The sequence below is a fragment of the Periplaneta americana genome, chromosome 6 (genome assembly GCF_040183065.1).
Source record: "Periplaneta americana isolate PAMFEO1 chromosome 6, P.americana_PAMFEO1_priV1, whole genome shotgun sequence".
Taxonomy (NCBI): Eukaryota; Metazoa; Arthropoda; class Insecta; order Blattodea; family Blattidae; genus Periplaneta; species Periplaneta americana.
The window spans coordinates 117986302-117998124 of NC_091122.1; the positions used below are offsets into that span (position 1 = coordinate 117986302).

General features: G+C 35.3%; 1 long non-coding RNA gene across 2 annotated transcripts; it reads right to left on the reverse strand.

Annotated features, from left to right (window-relative positions):
- Nucleotides 1-568: 568 nt before the first annotated feature.
- On the reverse strand, nucleotides 569-8848 carry LOC138701675 (uncharacterized). Of its 2 annotated transcripts, XR_011332660.1 has the most exons (3): nucleotides 8453-8848; nucleotides 2244-2297; nucleotides 569-684 (listed from the first exon to the last, which is right to left on the reverse strand). It is a non-coding gene; the product is annotated as an uncharacterized lncRNA (long non-coding RNA). The 2 variants fall into 2 exon arrangements; XR_011332659.1 differs by lacking the exon at nucleotides 8453-8848 and having other exon boundaries at nucleotides 2244-2348.
- Between the last annotated feature and the right edge of the window lie 2975 nt (nucleotides 8849-11823).

Below are 11823 nucleotides of genomic sequence, written 5' to 3' on the forward strand. Positions count from 1 at the left end.
CTGTAGCTAATACATCTTTCTCGTCTACAAGTCCAGCTAATTCAACATAACCAGAGTACCGCGAATGTGTAGTGTCCCAATGAATTTGTTTTCTCAGTGACATAGAATCAATAATCAATTATAAGTGTGCAGTCTTTAAGCCATGGTTTTTCTGAAATATTAGCTTTCATATATTCACACACCTCATTTATGAAACCTGGCTCACATTTAAATTTAGATAAGTAACTATTCAGTCTATTTGGGTGAGGCAATTTAAACATAGTTCTAACATAACTTATCTACAAGCTTTAGGTGAATAAAAATAAAGAGTAAAAGAGTAAGAGAAATTGCTTGATAGCTTCGGTGTACCTGACACCATTCTTTTTTACATCTTTATTATGACTTCATTTTGTAATAGTTTTAATGGAAATTCACTAAAATAATTATGTAACAATATTTACTTCAGGTGCAGTGTTAGTCTTACTCTTTAGTTCTTTAAGTAGTTCCTTCATTGTTGTAATCCTAACATTCTTGCATTGCAATTTTTGCTGCTGTGTCTTCACTTTTCTTTTCAATCTGTTTCTTGGGGCTTTCTGGTGCAGCTGTAGGTGGTCTGTCACTTGACATTGTTAGTGTGTCTGATGAACTGGCATCATTTTCATGATTTGAGTTAGAATGTACTGAGTCCTGGATAGTTCTTAATTTCTGTAATATAAAAAAAATTTGATGTGAGCAATGTTATGTAACAGTAGGCTATGAGACTCTCTCTAACCTTCATGAAGAGCCAATACTCAAAATAACAAGACTGTTGCATTAGGCTATATAAAAACGTAAGAACAATGAGAAAGGTATTTATCTTCTCTGGTACAACTGAAGTATTCCAAATAAGAGGCCTTCTCCTTTTTACAACTTTATGCATTCGTTATGGATAGTTAAGGGGAGAGGATGGTATTTTTTGGTGAAAAATGAGTAAATTAAGAAAAAAGTCTTTAAGATACTCGTGATATGTGTGGAATGCATAGCATAACATTTTGCGGGTATTTGTGCCCTTATCGCATGTTGAGTCGCCATTTTTAAACTTCCTGCATTATGGATTTTTAAATCACTCGCCAACTTTTATTGTTGTTTCCGGTAAATTAAATTTTCAAAAAAAAAAAAAAAAAAAAAAATTTCCTTAAAATACTCTTTGATATGTGTGGAATGTATAGCATAACACATTGTGGGTATTTGTGCCCTTATCGGATGTTGAGACGTCCTTTTTAAACTTCCTGCTTTATGGATTTTTAAATCACACGCCCGCTTTTATCGGTTTCCAGTAACTTCATTTTTTTTTTTTTTTTTTGCTACATTGCCAGACAAAAATGGATATAATTTCTGAACTATTAAAGATACATGCATGAAATTTATAACACATATTCTTTAGATGATTAGGAAACTTTTCTCTGTAACAGAATTTTGTTAATTTATTTCATTTTAAAATTACGTCCGTTTGTTTACAAGAAAGGAAATCAGAAAACTGTTATTGAATTTTAATTGTTTATTTTACAAACGTAGGGACTAATATCAAAATTCTGTTACAGACAGTTTGTAGAACATGCTTTTGCAAATACATTGCAAAAAACAGTTTGAATCTATCTTTAAAAACGGTTTAGATATATCGGTTTTAATACAATCCTGCATTGGGTATATTTTTTTCAAATTTATAACACATATTCTTTAGATGATTAGGAAACTTTTCTCTGTAACAGAATTTTGTTAATTTATTTCATTTTAAAATTACGTCCGTTTGTTTGCAAGAAAGGAAATCAGAAAATTGTTATTAAATTTTAATTGTTTATTTTACAAACGTAGGGACTAATATCAAAATTCTGTTACAGACAGTTTGTAGAACATGCTTTTGCAAATACATTGCAAAAAACAGTTTGAATCTATCTTTAAAAACGGTTTAGATATATCGGTTTTAGTACAATCCTGCATTGGATATATTTTTTTTCAAATTTGGGCCCCCCCCCGATTTTTTTTTTTTCAAAATATTTATATTTGGGTGAGTTGCTACAGCTATGAGCTCTCTACACACAAAAAATTAATATTTTACACCAAATAGGAAAATAGTTTTAAAAAATACCATCTTCTCCCCTTAAATAACTCGTGCACTGCATCTTCCTTTAAGTACCATCTACCTGATGACAGCTGAGCTTCGTAACTTTCTTTTGTGAAATGTTCACTACACAAAAGAACTGTTTTTTGTGGGAGTCCACTTTTACCTTTTAACTGCAGCTACCCATTGATGCAGAATGTGTGGTCTGCTGAATGGAAATCTAAAATGAATGAGACACAATGATAAGATTAAACAATGAAGTTTGGCTACATTATATTAGAGAGATATTAAATACCTTTTAACGAATATGAACCCTAAGGCTGCACTCCTCCCATGTCAAAATAGATTAGTTATCATCCCTGATATCACAATAAACATTTTTTTGTTAACACAATGAATTTGTACTGCGCATTTTAATTTAAACATGCTCGAAAAGCATAACCTAGAACAGGAATTTATTTAGTTGAAGGTTACTTATGTCCCGGCCACTATAGGAACTTGCAACAATACCTTGAAAATGCCTTGGATTTATAGTATTGATTATTATAAATTGATGTGATTACTGGGAGAGCTGTATATCCACCCAACCCACCCTAAATACGTACCTTACTTATGTACGAAAATCGTCGTGCGTGAATGAAGTATACAGTCATATTTCCTTAATGCGACAGTTGGTTTCAGTGTCACCAACGTAGATAATACTACACACCTAATCAAACCAAACCTAACCTCTCAGATAATACTATACACCTAATCAAATCTAATCTAACCTGTCACATAATACACACCTAATCAAACCTAATCTAATCTGTCACATAATACTACACCCCTATATTAACGTTAAGCGTTGTTCTGTGAATGAATCCATGTGTTCATGCAGTGATAATTCCACGTACCGGGTGTTTCAGACCACCTGTATGAGCCTTTTTTCTCAAAACCTATATGATATTGGTTGTTCATAAAAAAATTTTGATAACCAGAACCTATGTAAAGAATTGGTTGGTGGTAGTACCATTTCCCATAATAAACCGGAAGTAGCGCTACCAGGGGCGTAGCGTGCATGGGTGTGGGTGATGTGTCGCATACCCTGAATTTTTTCTTAACAAAAAATATATTTATCATTATTTACCGGTACTTTATTTTGTGTGTATCATGTTATACTTGTTACACATAAATTCAGGGCCGCCGAGAAGAGGGAGCAAAGAGGGAGAGTGCATATGGGCCCGTGAGCAGTAAAGGCCCGTCAGATTAAGTGAGTCTGATTACTTTTTAATATCATGAATAATTATTCGTAGATACATATGGGTACTATAAAATTTTGTAAGAACATTTGTTACATAAATTTGACATATTAACTCAACAATAGTAGAATTAATACAAATTACCACTTCATATATAAATATTTGACTTTTATATAATAGAATATCGGTTTCCCGCATTAACATTCATCGACATGACAATTGAGGGCCCCTACATTTGCCTGAACTATCTTCCCGTCACTTGTACCGAACACGTTCAATTATTTATTGGCTTGTCCTTTTTAACTACCAACCGCTGGCCCACAGCAATATGTTAGTGGAGTCTCCCAAACCAAAGTCGCAGGATACGTTTCCTTTTCAGTACATTGTATGTTTCGTGTAGAAACTTTCGTTGTCGTTTGTCTAGTGAATTCTGTTTATTAGTATTACCGGTTATAGTTTAACTGCACAATGGACAAGTACAGGCATAAGTCGGGACCTGAGAAGCATAAGGACAGAAAGAAAAAATTGGAAGATATTAATATGAGTGCTAGACTGCGTGAAAAATATTATGGCGACATTAACAATGAGAACATGATGAGCTGAAATATTTAAAATCAATTCAGGCCTCTAATTTAGGGCCAGCCCCACTGAAACCTATGAATCTCCTAAATAGTCTGAGGAAATTAAAACTGTACAGTTGATTTCCAAATATTTGTATAACCATTACAATATTCTATAAAATTCCTGTGCCAGTTGCTGATGCTGAAAGATCTTTCAGCAAAATGAAGGAAATAAAAATTCTATTCAGATAAACACTGTGTCAAGAACGTCTGAGTGACCTTGGCCTCCTTAGTCTGGAGAACGATCTTGCTAGGTCTTTAAATTTTGGTGATATAATTGATGATTCTGCATCAGTGAATTCAAGGAGAGTTGTTTGTTGATGTCGGACTGCAAGTTAGAAATTACAGCTGTTTAGGAATAATGTTTTATGAATATAATAGGCTATATTGTGCTAATGTGAAGTTTTGCTAAAAGTTTTCAATGTAATAAAAGTGTATATTTTTAAGTTCGTATCTATGTATGGGGTTATCTCTTATTTATTTTGCAAATAATTATTATGGTTAGAATAACTGGTAACTTGTAATTGTTACTTTTTTCAACGGGGGTCTGAGTACAGTATTGCATAGGGGCCCATAAATTCTGTCAGTGGCCCTGCACATACTGTAACTTACTATAAGCACTAGTTTAGCCATATATTTATATTAACTGTATATGATTTAGTATTGTTTATATTCCAGATGGGGGATTCGCCCAATAAACAAAGAACGAAATCAGCATGGTGCTTTTGCTACCATAGTTCAACACATGGAAGTAAATGACCAGGAAATGTTCAAGTACACACGGATGGAACCACATTAATATTCAATAAACTATTATCACTTGTGAATCCTAAACTGTTGAAGCGAAGTCGCCGGGGAATTTTTGTGTCCAGAACTTTGCTTAGCAATGACACTTAAATATTTGGCACATGGAGGGTCATTTCTAAATTTAAGCTGGGAATTTAGAGTTGGTATTTCAAGTGTAGATTTCTCAAACAATTTGGGAAGTATTCTGCCCTTTGTACTTAAACATCATTATATGAAGAATGAATAACAATCAGCAAAAGATTTTTCAGAAAATGAAACTTCCCTAAAACTCTAGGGGCAATTGACGGAAAGCGTGTTGAAATTAAATGTCCACCCCATTCGGGAACCTTTACAATAATTTTAAACAACATTTTAGTTTAGTGTTGCTGGCATGTTGTTACTCAGATTACAAGTTCATTTGGGCTGATATAGGGCCTAGGTGCATGTGGATCAGAAAACAATGCAGGAATATTTAGGCTAAAATAAGGTCATGGGACGTGCATTAGAACAGCGTACTTTACCATTGCTTCTTCTATACTTCCTAGTACAGCTCATGCATTCTGTCAAGATATTCGCAATGCACAGTAGGGAAACAACGTTTCCGTGGAAGGGGTAGGAGTAGAAGGGAAGGTCGGGTGTATGTCTACCGAGTTCAAGGCAAAGGCTAATCCATTCTCCTATAATTCGTAAATAGACTCATCCAAACTCCTGCGCAACTCTGTAGGAAGAGTGGAGGAGTGTCTGGACATAATGCATGAGCTGTAGTGACATAACAATGCTCCATTTCTTCGTAGAAGACGAGGATTTTCCATTAAGGGAATACATGATGAGGCCATGCCCAGGTAAATATTTGGGTAAAAAAAACATTTTCAATTATAGACTATCGAGGGCAAGAAGAACGATCGAAAATAGTTTTGGTATTCTTGCAAGCCAGTGAAGAGTGTACAGACAGTCCTTATCTTGATCTGTACAAACAACAGAAGCTATAGCTAAAGCTACATTGTGCTTATATATTATTTTAATGTACCGAAGTACATATGATATTTCCATGCAGATATTCTGTGTCATCATAAGATGAAAGAGTAATGGAACGGAGAAAAATTCTCTCCAGCACCAGGACTTGAACCCGGGTTTTCAGCTCTACGTGCTGATGCTTTATCCACTAAGCCACACCGGATACCCATCCCGGTGTCGGACAGAATGAAACCGTAATGGAACGGAGAAAAATTCTCTCCAGCACCGGGATTTGAACCCAGGTTTTCAGCTCTACGTGCTGATGCTTCTGTCCGACACCGGGATCGGTATCCGGTGTGGCTTAGTGGATAAAGCATCAGCACGTAGAGCTGAAAACCCGGGTTCAAATCCCGGTGCCGAAGAGAATTTTTCTCCGTTCCATTACTTGAACTGAGAGACAAATTAGTTGATTATTTAGTTTCAGATGCTGAATGTATCACCTGGCAAAATAACATTCTTAATAGAGGAAAGTGAAAGATAATGTTCATAATGATAAATTGAATACTGTATAATAATGTTTGCATATTAATTAGATAGACATTTGTTAAGTTATATTATTGAATTGTGAAGTAGTTACAATGTTGAAATACTTCCTTTCACTGAACTGAAATGTAATGGTAAGTGAAAATGTTTATACACAACTTTTGTAACCTCATGTTGTCGTAAAAGACAAGTATTTTGTTCTGGACCAAAAATACAATAAAAATGAAGTAGAAATTAGTGTTTTACCGTGGAGCTTACTCAGAGCTGTTAATTTTCATAGTGCAAATGCTGTACAAAATTATTTTATTACATCTGACGTGCCTTGTGCGAGTGTAGCATTAGATAGGCCTATAATATATTATAACACAATCACAATTATATAGAATACTACTGATGAAATGAATACCGGTACTGTAACTGTGTTCTATAAAATATTAGTATTGGTACACAAATATTTTAATGTAATATAGTGTGATCACAATGACATATAAAAATCCCACTTCATTTTAATTGAGACAGGGAGATCAAAAACCCACTAACTCCAATTTTTTACAAAATTGAGTTATGGGCTGGATGGTGCTTTTTAGTTTATCCCGCATGCGTGGAAGGCAAGAATACACTAATTTCGACATTCATCTGCATTCTGGGGGCTGTTTTAAAACTCGTGGAAGTCAGAACTCCTCTTACTCCATGAAATAAGAGAGTTTTTGCATTCCAAGCTTAATTTCCCGGTAGGTGGCAAAACTATCGCTCAACCAGCTGAGTAAAGTGATATGATACAATATTCAGAATGTCATAAAAATCTATGAAATCCATGTAAATAAGACTATTAAAGGCACAATATCGAGTCGATTAACTTCCAGAAATCCAATACCGATGCATCATTCCCCAGTCAACTAAAGTACAATTCAGCATTGCCATTGAAAAAAGAAAGCAAAAGGACTTGCAAAATTTAATGCAGTTTATTTCTGAGGAAAGTAGGATGAATTACCAAACTCTCTTTGCGGACAGTAATAATCTAGAATCTAGATGCACAAGAAGAACATGAGAGTTAGAGAAAAAAACAGAATGTGTAACATGAATGAGACTGTGTTAACATTTTAATATTGTTTTTGCTTTTATTTGTGTATTTTGATGTGCTTTATGGTAATTTGTGATTTTCTGTCTCACATAGGCCATTTGAAATTTAAAAAAAATATTGTTGTTGTTGTTGTTTTCTAATGCCAGGCGTTTGACAATAAAGTCATTTTGACCTCTTGCACTCCAATATTTTTCAAAGATATTATCATGGCCAGCCACTGAAGCACAGATGTAGCAATGTTAATCTTAATAATAAACTTCCATTTTCTCGTATATTCCAATATTACATAACGGAATTATGATATACTTATCTTTTTTTCTTCACATGGCTCATATTTATTCACTTTCCTTAATTCATACACTGTGGAAGTCAGAAAACCACTAACTCCAGCAGTGTTTATTTCAAATTGTAGCGTAAGATAATGTAAAAATTTAGATTTTGAAGTATTCAATTGATAAAGAATGTAATTTTACACAATATTAATATATAAATGTATAACATTTAAAGTTAGTAAGAGAAATGATAAGTTTTTTCTCTCTCCTGTAAAATTTGGTTTATTGGAGTTAGGGATTTTATTTCCCTGTCTCATTAGTACAGTTATGTTGTAAATTTAAATATGTCTGTGCTTATATAATAATTTTATTATATTAGTATTGAATTTCAATCACAGAAAGTAACTAATTATATGAAATATGCATTGTATTTATTTTCTAAGATAATATAATAAAATAACAACTGGAGAAAGTATATATTTTATAATTAGGCCTCCTAAGGTTCTGAGTACATCAGGTGTGTATAACTTGGTGGGTTACCGAACTCGTTAAAAGCTGAAAGTTATTTTCTTAAAATTCATTGGAAAGGTGATTTTCAACGAGAAAAGAGTAATATTAAAGGAAGTTAATTTTTATATTAAAATGGATCCACATACCTATTCCATAAGATAATGCAGATGTCACAAGACATGGATTATACGATCTAGCTTATCAGAGAAAAATGGAATCGAGAATGCTTTCCAAGATATTCAAGATAATATGAAATGCCTTTAATGCGTCGTCACTACGAATTAACAGTCTACTCCTCCTCCTCTACTGATTTCTAATTGCTTCCATTACTGAACTGTTTACATTTAATGTACATACATAATGCTTACTTGTGTTTTTGGATTGTTAGAAATGTCACAAAATGGTAATTCAGCAAATAGTAGATCGAATGATGCCACACAACTCTTCACATGGATATAAATAATTTAGGCATATCTATAAAACTAGTACACCGTTGTATTTATTCTTCATTTACTTTGATTATAGCAACGAATATTTATAAACAGCTGGCATGTTGAAACTAAATGACGCGTCATTGGCTTACTTAGCTCTGATTGGCCAGTTCCGATAAAGCTTATTGTTGAGCTCTTCCTTCATTACAGCCAACACAAGTGAGCCAGCCAATAGGGATTATTACTGAACGAATTTCCCTGTTCTGTTTTTCTGAGTCCGTCGGCGATTAGTTCCACTTTTATTCACGGATTCTGGCATAAGCAAAAATTCGTCGATAATAATAATAATAATAATAATAATAATAATAATAATAAACTGAAAATATATACATAATATTAGAGTTGAAACACAGGATCCAAACATCGCCTACCTTGTTACGTAATTCAGTAACGGCTTTGCTTCCAATAAATTCAAGTTAACAGCTTTTCCTTATTTCTCAATGATAAACTAGCTGTAATAATTTTGGTTATATATACAATAAATTATATTATAAAATAATGCAATGCATTAAAAAATATGTATCAAATTCATTTAATCTTCGTATACAATATACAGAGATATGGTTTTATTTCTTTTCATTTTCAGCCCTATCAAATCATTAGGCCTACATATCACTTTAAGTGTTAATGTGGTCACGTCTCATTATAAAGAAAAACTAGAATCTAGACATTACATATAATGACAGATTTATTATTTAATATGTCCAATTTACCTAGATGCATTAAAATTATATGTATTTTATTTCTCGACTGCTAGGTGGTATAGGTGGTTCACTGTGTAGGTGGTGTGATGTCAGCGCCAACTATACGGAAAAAGCAGAATCTCACAGTTAAGCTGGCACAGTCTAATATATTATAGTATATACAGTCACGAAGCTCAATACGTAGGGAATATGCATCCATAGATAGTTGCTAACCACTAGGACCGCTACTATCGCCTTATCACAGACAATGCGAAATAGTACCGGCACAGTCTATTGTTCCTAGTACCCTAACAACTCAAGCTTCGGACTGTATACATTAGAATGTGAAGCTGGTTTGAGGGTCATTTAAATCAGTCATGCTACATTCAAGGTACGGGCTCGAAGTGAGAGAGCCTTCAGCATATAGAGCCAACATTAGTTTAAACGGGTGGGCTGTCGTTTAAACAGGGTTGTAGTCCCAAACTTTACAGTGCCGGAGCTCTTTATGTTTTTTTTTACCTTCTTGGAAAGTTTAAAATTCACTTCGTAAAATAACTGAAAAAAAAAACAACATATTTCGGTAAGTAACACCACAGACAATCTTCTGTATTGTACAAAGACGAGCAAAGTAATGAAATACGATACGAAACGAAAGTGAACTAGGAATGTGACCAGTTCGCGAAGGGGCACTAAAGTTAATTTGGTGGTTGTCCTGTCACTGACTCCTTCCCCATCCCTCACTACACACCCCTCCTTTGCTCCTAGTGGTCTCGCGACCTTCTACTTCCGAACTTGTTTCGAAATTCTAAAGGAAGCACAGAAAATGTGTGTAAATATTCTGACATTAACTAAGGTATCGTTAGCTGGAAAAGTACTATGGTGTCAAAACAGATTATTTTAAAATTCCAAATCTGTGCCGGAGCTCTGCCCCACCTCCACTACATCCCTGCATTTAAATTAAACGAGTGCCAGAAATTTATGGAGAAAATGGAAGGACGTTTAAATTGAATACTAAAGTTGAACGGGTATAATTTATACCAAGTTTAATTTAATTTGGAGAAAATGGCCCTTACATTTATAGTTTTAAATGCAACTATGAAAATAATTCAGGAGAAAACGACTTAAAACTTACAATAACCTAATTTTCCACTAAGTAAAAACAAAGCTGCATTTGAAAATATAATAGATATAAGTAAATGATAACATTCTGGATCTTAGTGATAGCTATAGCACTCTTTTTACACTGTAACATTTCCTATATCCTGCTAATAATATATTAACTTCTTGAGTTTTTATTTTTTGTAAACACTGAAACGGAAAGTCATGAAATTTCTAAATAAACACGAATATTAGTGTAATACTCGTATTACAGAAGTTGTTTCTGCCGCTCTGTTATGACTCGTACACCCGCAGAGTTTCTCAGGATGGCTTGATCTTGGCTGCGTCTGCCTTCTTCTTGGAGCTCTTCGCTCTCGTCTTGAAGATCGCAGGGTCGAGGTGGTTATACGGCATGTCACACCAGTCCACGTTCTGTGTGAGTGGGTTATTCACATCAGATTGGAGCAGATGCGGTGCGTTCAACACGAACATTTGCTCAGCCCACGGTGTTAGGTCCATGGGCGTGAATTTGAACTGCCACTGGGGGAGACTCTGGTGTACCAGCATCATGCGGAAGTACTGCGTGAAGTCTGCAGCCAGGTAGTGCCACTCGAAACTTCTGTCCAGCAGCCAGATCTTGGGGTCCTCTCGTTTTAGATCGGAATCGCACTCGCTCTTGTCCATGTACACCAGACACACCTTTCCGATGCCTTGGCAAGCGTCCAGTTCGAAGATCTTGCACTTGACGCCGAAGTTGGGACGCTGCCTGGGGTCGTCCTGCTCGCTGCAGATCTCGATGTCCAGCAGCATGGGGCATTCCGCATCGCCCATGCTCTTGACGCCGGCCAGCCGCCGTAACTCAGACATAGAGTTGATCTTAATGTTGCTGATGGGGAGCACCTCGCCTTTTGGATATTCTCGACCATGGCTTCATTAAAGATCGGACATCCTCCCTCCTTTCTTCATGGAAGTTTTGTTCTTGTGAACTTTCTACCCATGCTCAAGCAGGTACGCTACACATTAAATGAGAAAGATCTCTTCTAACGAAATAGAGTTAGGAAATGATCCCAGGATGGAGGCAGCATTCCCTCGCTGAACCGCTATTCCAATGCGTTGACGAAGGAAATTGATACATCTAGGATCGCCAGTACGGGACAGTAGGCGTGCACCAATTTGGGTGAGTAGATCTTTAGCGTCTCTACACCACGGACCAAAGGTCTCAACTGCAAAAGCGACGAAGATGTAATTTGATGTTAAATGTTCATATTTGCGTCGTTTAGCATGATAAGCGGATTCAGCAGCAGATCCGGCACAATTGACAGACGATTTTAAATGGGAAAGGGCTAATGTATCTACACATGTAAAATCCCAGATGAGTGATTTACCTTTGGACCAAGGAATTAATGTCAAGCCGTCAGGTCGTTTACCATCCGACAGGCTAATACCAGATGGTTCAAGAAGAGTTGG